Source organism: Saccostrea cucullata, unplaced genomic scaffold, assembly GCF_032062105.1.
Source record: "Saccostrea cucullata isolate Sc308-1 unplaced genomic scaffold, CSIRO_AGI_Scuc_v1 ctg439, whole genome shotgun sequence".
Taxonomy (NCBI): Eukaryota; Metazoa; Mollusca; class Bivalvia; order Ostreida; family Ostreidae; genus Saccostrea; species Saccostrea cuccullata.
This window is the reverse complement of record NW_026928938.1, coordinates 219,295-232,857: the sequence shown is the minus strand read 5'-3', so window position 1 is coordinate 232,857 and position 13,563 is coordinate 219,295. Positions and strand designations below refer to the sequence as shown.

At 33.9% G+C, this 13,563-nt stretch overlaps 2 long non-coding RNA genes across 3 annotated transcripts; one reads left to right on the top strand and one right to left on the bottom strand.

Moving 5' to 3' along the window:
* The first annotated feature begins 1,485 nt into the window (after window positions 1-1,485).
* LOC134279313 (uncharacterized) lies at window positions 1,486-2,891 on the top strand. Its single transcript, XR_009994607.1, has 3 exons — window positions 1,486-1,532; window positions 2,504-2,679; window positions 2,798-2,891. It is a non-coding gene; the product is annotated as an uncharacterized LOC134279313 (long non-coding RNA).
* A 32-nt stretch (window positions 2,892-2,923) lies between these two features.
* On the bottom strand, window positions 2,924-9,380 carry LOC134279312 (uncharacterized). Of its 2 annotated transcripts, XR_009994606.1 has the most exons (6): window positions 9,231-9,380; window positions 8,998-9,111; window positions 7,729-7,854; window positions 6,043-6,151; window positions 4,293-4,393; window positions 2,924-3,030 (listed from the first exon to the last, which is right to left on the bottom strand). It is a non-coding gene; the product is annotated as an uncharacterized LOC134279312 (long non-coding RNA). The 2 variants fall into 2 exon arrangements; XR_009994605.1 differs by lacking the exon at window positions 7,729-7,854.
* Between the last annotated feature and the right edge of the window lie 4,183 nt (window positions 9,381-13,563).

The window sequence follows — 13,563 nt, the reverse complement described above, 5'->3', positions numbered from 1 at the left end:
GGTTTTCATATTGCCTCTCAATCTTTTTATACGCTATTTTAACATGGATCTGATACATTTAATCCATTTTGACAAGTTATAACGTCTTCTTTTTCATATCTGGCCCATTCTCTTGCGTGATTTTCAACAGAATCCATAATATATACGGAATTCCGACGCCAGTTGAAGGATCAGTGTTCCCTATATTTAGGACCTTTTTAAAATAAGTGATCTAAGGTCCTCATTATTAACTATATTTACGTCACATTTAATAACGTTTCCAGCAGGACTATAGTTATAGGGCGAAGAAGAACATGAACACGATATTTCTGATACTCGGTATCCTGGCCATGTAAAGTTTTTTTGTAATTGAAAAGTTTGGAAGCAATGGTCAACGTATATTTGTAAGAATACAAGATGTAGTCTTTAACTTGAAATATAGTGGAATACATGATTAAGAATATTATTTATATTAACCGCCTCAAGTCCTTTATTGGCGTATTGAATTTAAGGAAAAGACAGATTATTTTAGCCGCATTTTCTTCCGTAAAACGTGCGGGTTTAAAGAGCCTATGATTTGCAATGTACAATATCCATAATCACAGATCCGAGCCTACATTCTGGTGTCGAGGAATAAAAAATTGGACATTCCTTGGCCTTTTCAAGAAGACTATTTAAAAGTTTCAAAAGAACCGAGTAAAGTTTGGTTCGAATATGATGTATACCTAACTGTTGATTTTCATAAGGTAGGAGACATCATGTATTGCAGGTTTATTGTACGACCGATGCCCATGACAACGCTTACGTCTCTGTGTATGGTTAAAAAATCCCATCATATTTTCATTGATACACTGTGGACTGGAAAGATTTCCAACACTCGACATTGTCATTACATCCATAGGGAAAGGATGTCCCTAGTTTTCTAATCCAAAATTCTTCTCGTTGTCTACGGAAAGGTATACTCAGCGACGGACTATTTATGTGTTGATAAATCTTCTCGAGAATTCTAACTTTCATAGACCAAATAGAATTATCAGGTAAATTAAAATGTTTGTATAAAATCTGCTGCCCACTATGGCAAGCCCTTTTACTATTTATTCGTAAAATATTTTTTTCTTTCAATTTGAGAGATATCTCTCTAGCATAGAGAGATATCTCTTTAGCCTAGAGAGATATCTCTTTGACTAATAGAGATATCTCTTTAAACAAAAGAGATATCTCTTTTTAAAAGAGAGATATCTCTTTTTGTAAGAGAGATATCTTTATAAGCTAGAGAGATATCTCTTAAAGTTAGAGAGATATCTCTTTAACAAGTTTAAAAGAGATATCTCTCTTAGTTAGAGAGATATCTCTATAGATTTTCAAAAAGAGATATCTTTCTAAGCTAAAGAGATATCTCTTTTAATAAAAGAGATATCTCTTTTCAAATCACCCTTAAAATAACATAATTAATTCTCCCGTTGAAAACGAAAGCGAAACAGGAAGTAATGTTTGTTAAGTTGTTCGTTTTTGATTATTGAAAAGAAGAGGAGAAAATGGATTGATTGATACAGGTAAACAACGTTTAATCGCTGTATTGTTTTAGTAAATGACGTACATACAGTACATACAAGCTATTCCAAATGGGAGACGAGCATTTTAAAGCATAAAAGAAGTTGAAATAGTGTTTTGAATTTTCAAACTAAAACGTTCCCCAAAGATTGGTTCCATATATTGATTTCAGGCACATAGCATCGTTTTTGAAAGTGGGGGGAGGGGGGGGGGCAACCAGAGAGATTCGTTTTTTATACTTACCAGTAAAAGTTGACCAAACTCTATTATCCTATTTCGGGAGTGGAGGGGAAGGGGGGGGGGGGGTAGTGGCCAACTTTTTTCAAGACCAAATATTCCTTTCACTTCCACTTTTTATTGCATAAAATACTACATTTCCATGATATCACTATACTGTTATTCTGTACTGTGGTAAGAAGTGGGGGGGGGGGGCAAAAAACTATTAAATGCACATTCTCCATAGTAGAGGTATTGCTGGGAAAAAGGGGGCAAGTAGTTGATGCTGGGACTCATTTTAAATCAGGTACAGGATAAATTTTTGGGCTGCACTTTTCTTTACTTCAATATTTCAAACTTACTAATTCAGTATCAAGTTCACAAAAGCTCATATGCCATAGTGTTAAAATCAATGGACCATAATGCTAGTTCAATTTGTCATATTGCTTTCTTATTGAATTATCAATTTGAAATTTGATTGGTAAAAAACATTTGTTAATGAGTACAATTGCTAACTGTGCAGAATGTAACTTGTTTGCACATTTGTTTCAACGAACGACATTTTCTTAACAAGACAAGTATTGGATGCTTATTTTAATACACTATCAATAAACATCAAGAACAGATTTAAGGAAGTTTAATTTTTGTATATTTGGTAGTTACATGTGTAGTTAGTTGTATATATATATATAGGATGTACACAAGCATTTTATAACATTGTTAACATTCAAGAAAGCATTCACTTAATTTCTTGTAGATGCTCACTTCTAAGATGTTTCCAGGTTCTTGTTAAAAGTGTTTTATATGGCACCATTCAGCTACAATTACTTTGCTGGTGGAACTGTGACATCAATCAACTGCTCATGCCACTGCTAATTGGCAGAGAATTTCCTTTGGGACAAGCAAACTGTTTCAAACATTTTACACCTGCAAGTTAGTACTTATGCAATTTTGTTTGAAAGAAGCTATAGGCTAATGATTACTGAAAATACAAGCCAGATGAAGTACAAAAGTGTTAATACAAGTCACTTGAATTTTTATTTCTTTGCAGGTAGAGTGTACTGGAAGGTTTTTCAGGATCTCTTCAAACATCATAGGTACAACAGGTCACTGTGCTTGCTTGATTATATAAGCTGGCATATTGTTAAGGTGGTGACATATGTAGCTCCTACTGATGCTTGACTGTTTTTCTTCAAATTATAAGTAAACCTGGATTGATCTCTGATGCAGTAATATAGAGCCATATCCATTTTTTAAATTTTATCTTCCCACTGTCACAAAGTACTGAAATAAAAATGATTTGATTTTAAATATATTTTTTGGTTTTTATATGTAACATAAAATTCTACAGAAATTCAAATATTAAAACTACTTCAAAACAAGACTTGTTTGTGAAACTCTTTGCACCCAGCGACAACAAATTCGAAAAAGTTATTTTCAGCATATAGGTCACAGTCAAGGTCAAAAGGTCATTGAAATTGCTGTCATTTGAAAGAGCTAAATTTGTGGAGCATGCATATCAAATATGAAGTCTTTATCTTTAATGGTTCAAAATGTATGGCGAAAGTTCAAAATGGTATTTATAGCAAGAAAGTCACAGTAAAGGTCACAAGGTCATTGACCTTGGTGTCATTTGAAAGAGCTTAATTAGTAGAGAAGGCATCCAAAATATGATGTCTCTATCTTTAATGATTCAAAAGTTATAGCGAAAGTTCAAATAAGCTATTTTAGCATACAGGTCACAGTCAAGGTCACAAGTTATTGACCTTGGTGTCTTTTGAAAGAAGTTAATTAGTGAAGTATGCATACTAAATATGAAGTCTCTCTCATGGTTCAAAAGTTATGGCAGAGCTTAACGTTGCCAGCAGAAAGGACAAAAGCAATATACACCTCGGATTCGGGCACATAAAAAGAAAAGTGGGAAACATTACTAGATGAGTCAATCTCAGAAAAAGAATGGAAATTCTTTTTCGTAAATGCATCATTATTCACAAAAAAGACAACTAGGAATATGTCCATAGGACATGAATGCCCACCAAGGGTATATCAGTAATGCAACATGAAAATGTGAATTTGTGTAACCGTTTGTAACCGTTTGAAATTTCAGAATATCTTGAAAAGTGATGCAGTTGAATTGGTTACATCAGTATGCATCAGCATAATCAGTTTTAACACTAATTGAAGAAAAGCGAGGTCTAGGTCAAAGGAAGGACCAATGTCAAAAATGTTAATACAGTTGAAAAGCTCTCATCATTATGTATCAGCATATGAAATTTGAAAAATAATATAATGAATGGTTTCTAACTCAATCACAATTTGTTAAATGTGAGACCAAGGTCAAATGAAAGGTCAAGGTCAAAATATTGATGCAAATGAATAGCTCTCATCAGTATGTATTAGCATATAAAGTCTGACACTAATTTAGGAAGAGTGAGGTCAAAGGAAAGGTCAAAAATACTGATTAATTTACATCTACATATTTTGGTACATCTGTTTTGTTTTTGGATAAATCATATGTTAACTGTCATATGTTTACATATACGTACATTTATTATGCCACCCTTCGAAGAAGGGGGGGCATATTGCTTTGGTGCTGTCTGTCGGTCCATTTAGTTTCCGTTTATTTTCTTCACAATCATTGCACATACTGAAATGAAATTTAGTATACAGGTATATCAGAGGTCAAGTTCTGTTTTGGGTACGATCAAGCTTTTTGACAAAGTTATGCCCCTTGGACTTAAAATTCCAATTATTTGCAGTTTCCATTCATTTTCTAAGGAGAGGTTGCACATACTGTAATGAAATTTAGTACAGTGGACCCTCATTTATCCGGACACTTGGTTCTCAGTCAATTTGTCCGGATATGTGAAGCATCCGGATATCTGAATCCCATTTCAACAAGACAAAATAACATTTAAAAATTTCGTTCCGATGATAAATTGTCCGGATACTGAAGCATCCGGATATCTGGCGTCCGGATATCTGAAGGTCCACTGTAAACAGATTTGTCAGATAAATATCTAGGACAAGTTCTGTTTTGGGTGCGATCAGGCCATTTTTGACAGAGTTATGCCATAGAAAAATTCCAGTGTTGGGGGAGGGGGGCATAAGTGTTTTACAAACATCTAACATCTCTTGTCATTTTTAAGTTTACAAAGTGCACAGTGTGAGTGTGTGTAATTGTGGTGGTAAGTAGGTGAAAATTGTTTGGTATGCGTTTGTATATATGGATGTAGGAAAAGCTTCAAAATAAAGCATTTAAAAAAAAAGTTTTGGAAAGTATGGCAATCATATACCAGTACTCAGAAATGCTAAATAAAAGGCTTCCTAAGAGAAAAACAAGATGTGTTTGTGAAACACTATGCGCCCGGCGGTAACAAAGTTCAAAAAATCTATTTTTAGCATATTGATCACAGTCAAGGTCACAAGGTCATTGATCATAGTGTCATTCGAAAGAACTTAATCAGTGGAGTATGCATACTAAATATGAAGTCCCTATCTCCTATGGTTCAAAAGTTATGGCAAAAAGGGTAAAGAGCTATTTTTAGCATATAGGTCACAGTCAAGGTCACAAGATCATTGACCTTGCCGTCGTTTGAAAGGACTTTATCGATGGATTATGCATACCAAATATGAAGTCCCTATCTCCTATGGTTCAAAAGTTATGACAAACAGTGGAAAAAGCTATTTTTAGCATATAGGTCACAGTCAAGGTCACAAGGTCATTGACCATGGTGTCATTTGAAAGAACTTAATCGGTGGAGTATGCATACCAAATATGAAGTCCCTATCTCCTATGGTTCAAAAGTTATGGCAAAAAGTGTAAAAAGCTATATTTAGCATATAGGTCACAGTCAAGGTCACAAGATCATTGACCTTGATGTCATTTGAAAGTACTCTATTAGTGGAGTATGCATACCAAATATGAAGTCCCTATCTCCTATGGTTCAAAAGTTATGACAAACAGTGGAAAAAGCTATTTTTAGCATATAGGTCACAGTCAAGGTCACAAGGTCATTGACCTTGATGTCATTTGAAAGGACTTTATTAGTGGAGTATGCATACCAAATATGAAAACTCTATCTTTTATTGTTCAAAAGTTATGGCCAAGGTTAAAGTTGACAACAGACAAACAGATAAACAGACAAACAGACAGGACAAAAACAATATACGCCCGGGATCTATCGATCCGGGCGCATAAAAAATTAAAAACTACCAATAAAATAAGTATTAAATGTAAATCTTTTAAGATGAAGGGTTTGCTTTGTCAGATTCTTTGCTTATAAGGACACTTACCTTTAATAATGTCATGACAGGTGAGGAACATGGCTGGTCTTCATGCTGGATCACTTCTTAATCAAAACCATCCAGTATATTGTCTTAAGATTGCATGATGTGCAGACACCTGTAATTTAGGAAGCTTCTGTAACATATGTGACATGTCTTTTGAATTATTGCATACTTGTATGTGCAACTGATAATACAGTAAAACTCGGTTTTAACGAAGTCACTGGGACCTATGAAATTACTTTGCTATATCCATAATTCGTTATATCCATATAGGATTTTTTAAAAATTTAGATAACTGGGGATCCAAGATAACTTACCTATATCCGTGAATTCCCAATATCCGTGTTCGTACAAACCAAGTTTTACTGTAATTTAGGACTAAGGTGCCTGACAAATAATGAGTTATAAATCTTGCAAATATCCATTCATTTGATACAAATCTTAACTTTCTTCATTAAATTTTATCAATGATTTTACAAGAAAATCAGAATAAAAAAATTGTCGTTTACAAACACAGAAAAAAATTTTCATTTAAATTTTTTATTTAACAAGAGATGTTTGTAAAACACTTATGCCCCCCCCCCAAATAATTGTAATCCAAGGGAGTCCAAGGGAAATGTCGTGCATAACTCTGTCAATTATGATCCGATTGTACCCAAAACAGAACTTGACTTCGATATTCATCTGACTAATCTGTGTACTAAATTCCATTTCAATATGTGCAACCTCTATAAAGAAAATGAAAAGAAGCAAGCAAATAATTGGGAATTTTTCTAAGTCCAAGGGGCATAACTCTGTCAAAAATGGTACGATCATACCCAAAACAAAACTTGACCTAGATATTCATCTGATATACCTGTATACAAAAACAAAACTTGACCTAGATATTCATCTGATATACCTGTATACAAAATTTCATTTCAGTATGTGCAATGTACAAACCGACAGACAGCAGCAAAGCAATATGCCCTCCCTTTTTTGAAGGGGGCATAAAAATATTTGTTGCATTTTCATATCTAGGGTGCCCCTCCGAGGCCAACAATAAAAAAACAGATTTGTTTGATGTACTCTGACCGACCTGTTAAAATGGCCCCTACCCCTTAGCAATTATTTTTTGGGCACTTCAAAATTTTTGATTTTTTCCCCTTAATTTCCATAGATGTTTTAAAGATAAGGTATCATTTTTTTAGGATGCTTTTCAATTTATAAATATAAAGTCTTTCTAGCTAGTAATGAAAACATCAACCGATTTCTGAGTATGGGCATGGTTTTAAATATGACAGTTATCAATTTGTTCAATACTGTAAGGCAAAAGAAAAAAAAACCCACCGATACCTACCTACCAATCTTGATAAAAGTGGGTAGGAGTACATCAAACAAACATTTTTAAAGATGGCCATGCAATGTTGACTAGTATATTAGTCATCTTGTAAAAAAAAAAATTCCATACATGTATATATAATTATTAGACATTTAATCTGTAAATGAGGGTATTTTACCCCATTTTAACAGTGAGGTGAGATGACAGTAAAGTTGAATAACGGGGTCTATGTCTAAAACCTTAAGGTGGGGTGGGAGTAAAGCATCCCTGGACATCGCAGACTTTTTTGTCATTTTTTGATATGCTATGTCTTACAAAAAATAAATTTTATATTTGTCCTAGAACTTGTTTTGTTGTTATCAATTTTATACCTGTATTTGATTTGCATTGTGTTGGATGCTGATAATTCAAAGTTAGTATAGCCTTAGGTGCTGTTGACTTTGGATCTCTTAGCAACTGCATCTTTTATCTGTGTTACTGGTTCTCTTGTACCTCTGCTATAAAATAAGTTTTAATGTATACAATTGTGTAATATCAATGACTAAATTAAACAGACAGATTTGTTTAACATCCCTCTCAAGAATTTTTCACTCATATGGAAACACCAGTGGAGAGCTGCAAATTTTGTCCTATGCTGGGCACTCAGGGCCATTGAGCAGGGAGGGATCTTTTTTGTGCCAATACCTACTGTGAGATTGGGCCACGGTTTATACTGTATCATCCCAAGGACAAGTCTCCACATCCCACAGTAGGATTCAAACCCACGACGTAAGGATCAACTCCTTACTTTGCGACTCTAGAGCAGATGCTCTAACCACTGCGCCATGCGGGTGAATTTGAACAGAGAGAAAATTTAACCAAAATCCCTAAACCATGTTCTATAAATAGGGAACATACTCTCAGTCTCTAAAGTGAGAAATATGGTCATGTTAATGTAGTGATCTGAAGTTTGTTCAATGCAGCTTCTGTAATAAATTTTTGACCTGAAGTACTGTATACAGGGTTATTTTCGTCCTTTCACACTTGCAAACAATTTTGCCCCGTTTTAAATTCACCCAATCATAGTTTTATTAAAGAAATTATACTGTATTATTTCATTTCGCCCCGTTTTAAATTCGCCCAAATGAGGGAAGGGTGAAAGGGGCGAAAATAAAACTGGGGCAAAAATTTCCCTGTATACAGTATAATAATAACACAAGGTATCTAACTCCGAATTACACAGAGTACCCCCTCCCTTAAAATCCACTCAGCAAGCAGAGTTTTGTACGGAGATAAACAAAAAGAAAGACATGGATGCTATGTATGGTTGTGTAGATAATTTATCGTAGAAGACAATAGTATTAAAGAGTTTGACAGCTAGTGCATTTCGTCTGAAAGTGTATATAAATGAATGTGTTTCTGAGGGAGGGGGCACAAAGTGTAATTTGGAGTAAGATACCTTGTGTTATTACATGTATACTGTGGGTTAAAAATTTAGTACTGAAACAAGTCCTTTTGGGCAAAAAATATGAACAGAACATCTTGTGAAATACTCAAATAGATCTTAATTGCTACAAACATTTAACACACAAAAAGTTAATCCACAGACTTACGAAAGGTAAAACTTTACTGAAAAATACGTATATTAAAAAAATATTTACCCAAACAAAAGTGATGCAGCCACAATATGACGTTAGTACCCATCGAACACTGACAAAACTCCTCCTCTACAATCAGCTGATAAAAACATTATCGTCCCCGGATTCAAGAAAATTCTGTTAACAAATTCAGGCAAAAGATGATTACAAAACTATTTCATTCGGTTGAGAATAAAACACTTCATTTTACCTCAAAATAAACAAGAAACGGATGACACTGACTCTGATTTATTTACCTGTACTTCGATCGAAATTTTCCTGGTGGACGCTCGCACCCAAGTTTTTATGACATCGTAAGTCTATAAACCATTCCGCTTTGTTAAAGTATTTAACTTTCCCCCGAAAGCTTTGCATAAATCAGAAACATGCTGAACCCAATACACGTTCTCCATGTGAGGTACCCCGGAAGTGAGGTACCCCGCGAGTCACGTGACGAGCACTTTCAGACCCTGGACCGAATTTTCTCAGCTTTTAAAATACTTCCGGTAAAGGGAGAAGTAATTTCAAATGGAATTTAAATAAAAATAATAAGGAGAGATATCTCTTTGCAATAAAGAGATATCTATTTTTGCTTGAGAGATATCTCTTGTAGACACTTTTGAGAGATATCTCTTTTACTTTGAGAGATATCTCTTAAGATAAACTTAGAGAGATATCTCTTTTACTTTAAGAGATATCTCTCAAAGTGAAAGAGATATCTCTCTAGGTGAAAGAGATATCTCTTTTCACGAAAGAGATATCTATCAATGAGAAAGAGATATCTCTTAAAGTAAAAGAGATATCTCTCTAAGTATAAGAGATATCTCTCTAACTTTAAGAGATATCTCTTTCTTATAGAGATATCTCTTAGAAATAAGAGATATCTCTTTAAGTTGGGAGATATCTCTATTTTTTAAGAGATATCTTTCTAAAATGAGAGATATCTCTGTAATTTCAAGATAAAATTTATTTTCCGAATAAATAGTAAAAGGGCTTGCCATAGCCCACAATGATTTATTTAAAATCGATGACCTGATATTCTTTTATTAAGGGATCCCTTGATTTCACCAACATAAACAAGTCCACACAGATTAGACGATTTGCAGCTCAGATTTTCACGAGTTTTGGTATAGAAGCTCTGTCCAGTAAGATTACTGGTGAAAAAAAGTGTTAGTTTTCAAAATGTCACAGGTTTTACAGTTTTGCACAGAACATTTTCAAACAGAAGACATGGGATCGGAAAAGGAATCATCAAATATATCTGTAATAGAAACCTTATATTCTTTCAATTTTTGGTATGATGTACATGTGTATTAGTTTTATACCAAAACTGGGAATCTGAAGACTGTACATATGACATATGTTTAATATCCCTGAGGATAATCCGAGGGGCACCGAATGAACTCCTTGAGTCTGTGTCCCTTGTAGACTCAAAGGAGTGACACCTTAATTTTATAAGTGGGCGACGCGCCTGCTAGTATCATTTCGTTATTCTGTGTACTCATGAATGAATGAGTATCCTCCTGGACAATAATCAAAAGAACTGCGAACGGTAGTATTGTTCTCCCGCCTACCTCCAAGTCAATTTTCAAAAGTTAACATATTCGATTTCCTCTTAATATTTTTTTAAGATAATTATATGGATTTTCATAAAACTTTTATTTATTTGGAAAAACGAAGAGAGTAAAACGTGTGTTTTTAACTATAGAAATCAACGGAAAACGGAAACTATATTCAAAACATATTCCCATCCCCCGTGACACAAAAAATCCTTTTTACAGGTAATATAGACTGTTATTTCACAAATTCATACTAAAACTTTACGTATGTCACGGGAGAGCATTTTATTGACAAAAAAAGACAAAACTCCTTTTTTCCACCAATTTCAGAGCAATTTAAAAAAACAACTGAAACATTATATTTTATTAATATATTAGTTTTATTTATTTGACTAAAACATAAGAAAAGATATAAGGAACATTTAATCGTATCCAAGACTATTTAAAATATGGTGATGCATAAAGTCCGATTTCAATGGAAAATATCGTCTACCCCCCCCCCCCCCCCCCTCTTTTTTTTCAAAAGCTGGAGTTATTGATAATTTACTATTTAGCATTGGTACTAAGATAATCCATCAATTTCCATTGAACTGTTCATTGTATTAACCAAAGATTTAATGGCCAAATTGCAATTTCTATTGAATTAAAAGGTTGCGAAATGTAGGCTGGAATCGAGAGTTAGCGTGCGTATTCTTTTGTAAATTCCTTTGGTGGAGCATCTTCATGTGATTACATCTTCAAAATTACATCTTCGTTATCAAAGCCATTTTAAAAAGTATATTTGATTTGCAATTCTGACTGAAGATTAATTGTTCTCAGTTTATGGTCTTTGGTCCTATTTCTATTTAAGGAGCAGTTGGTTAAGATGTATAAATCTGTCCTCCTTTATAATTAAGTTGTATAATGTTTAGAAAGGTTCTACGTTTTGATGTTATTGCTTTTAAAAGTTTCCTGCATGTTTGGGGATTCTACATTTGACTTATGCTAAAATTACTACTTCCACTTATACCGTAATATTTCCATTTCAAATATTTTTCTCTGTGATAACTCTTTGAAAGTAAGCGGGGTTGATTTCTTGATAATTCTGCCGGAATGTAAACTTGTTAGGTCGATAGGTCAGGAGCTAATGAGGCCTAACATGCATGCAAATCTTGTGCGCATCTGCCTCTGTGTCTGACGCTAAGGAGGCCAAATATGCATGTAAATCGATTGACGTCAGTGGGCGAGGGCTTTTGAAATTGGCATGGGAGTCCGTGTAATTTAAATCTCTGTCTACATTTTTAAGTCTAAATCTACAATTTTATTTCACAATGAAATGGAAATATAAAGAATCACTGTCTAGTTTGTATAGTATGCCAGGGACATTAACGATAGTGGTAAACATGGCATAATTTATGCATAACGGGCAAAGCAAATTATCCTATGTTTCCCAATATTGTTGATGCCCTGGCATACTATACTAACTAGACAGTTATTCCTTAAAATGGCCAAATGACTGCATGCAATCTGCTTCTGCACTAATCGTTCCTTTACTTTCTAATAGGTATGCAGTCTAAAAGCTAACAGATACTTGTAAAACCCTCACATATGTATTGATAATTATTCATTTATATGGTAAACTACAACTGTAACTTCTTTTAAGCACGAAACCTACGAGAAACGTACAGTAGCCTTCAACCAATTTCAAGCTCTGTAGTAACTATGTCTATAGGTTGAAAGTTACTCAGATTATCTCACATAGAATTAAGCTATACAATCCCGACCACAGTGCTGACTTTTGCAGTCGATGGCTGACTTTTACAGTCGATGGCTGACTTTTACAGTCGATGGCTTACTTCTACAGTCGATCCCTTACTTTTACAGTCGATAGCTTACTTTTACAGTCGATGGCTTACTTTTACAGTCGATGGCTTACTTTTACAGTCGATCGCTGACATTTACAGTCGATGGCTGACTTTTACAGTCGATGGCTGATGGCTAACTTTTACAGTCGATGGCTTACTTTTACACTTCCAATTTTAAAGCTCTTTTTCAATAAAAATATTTAGCTCAACATTTAACTGAACAAAAATAATGTGCTAATATAAAGCAAATATAAGAATCAACAACTATCCTATTCAACTCGCGACTTTCACAGGTTAGTGCCCCTAGCCACTAGAGTTTTTTTTTTTTTTTATCTATTATCAATTCTGCACCTCCATACAGGTTCAAATTTCAAAGTAATCTGACAACTGTAAAAGTCAGTGCTTCTCTCAAAAGTCCATTACAAGGAATCTATGTCTTAAATCTGTTCCCTAAGAATAATAATAAATTTTGGGTTTTTTTTCCATCACTTTATTCTTTGACTACTGTCATGTATAATAAAATATTTCCCTTTCACACACATCACTTTCTCCCTCAATAAAGCTTTCCTATACAATCATGTCTGACAAAGATGGCCACACTGGATGATTTACATGTGTATAATGAACTGGATGTAACATGAGGCTTGCAATGCTGATTAATACAATTGTTGATGAGAAATGACAAACTAAAGTAAAATGCCAGATAGAAAATGTAGCCATGAACGTATGCAAGTCTTGCAGAATCTACGAAAATTACTACAGTTAAACATGCTTAATCATGCCAGGGATAAACAATTTTGCTTTGTAAAGTAATTTTATATCTGATTGTTTCACAATACATCTAAAATCCTTGGGGAATAAAAATCATTTCCCTATACTTCATAATCAAGGTTCTCGCTATAAGCAGGTTTTAATGTATAACTAAACATTTTTAAAACAATGCTGATTCCAGAGTCACTTGATCATTTTTTATGCATTGACAATTTTATGAATGATTTCAGGTTTTCTTGCCATAAATGAATGAATCCAATTTTAAACTCCAGAAAACAACCATAAGGTCAATATTGACAAGTTACAACTACTACTGCACTTAATTATACATTTTTTTCTGAAAATAATTTTGACTTGTATTAAAAACGAGAATCAGAATAAAAAATATTTTTCTTTGTTATAGAGTCTAATTTTGA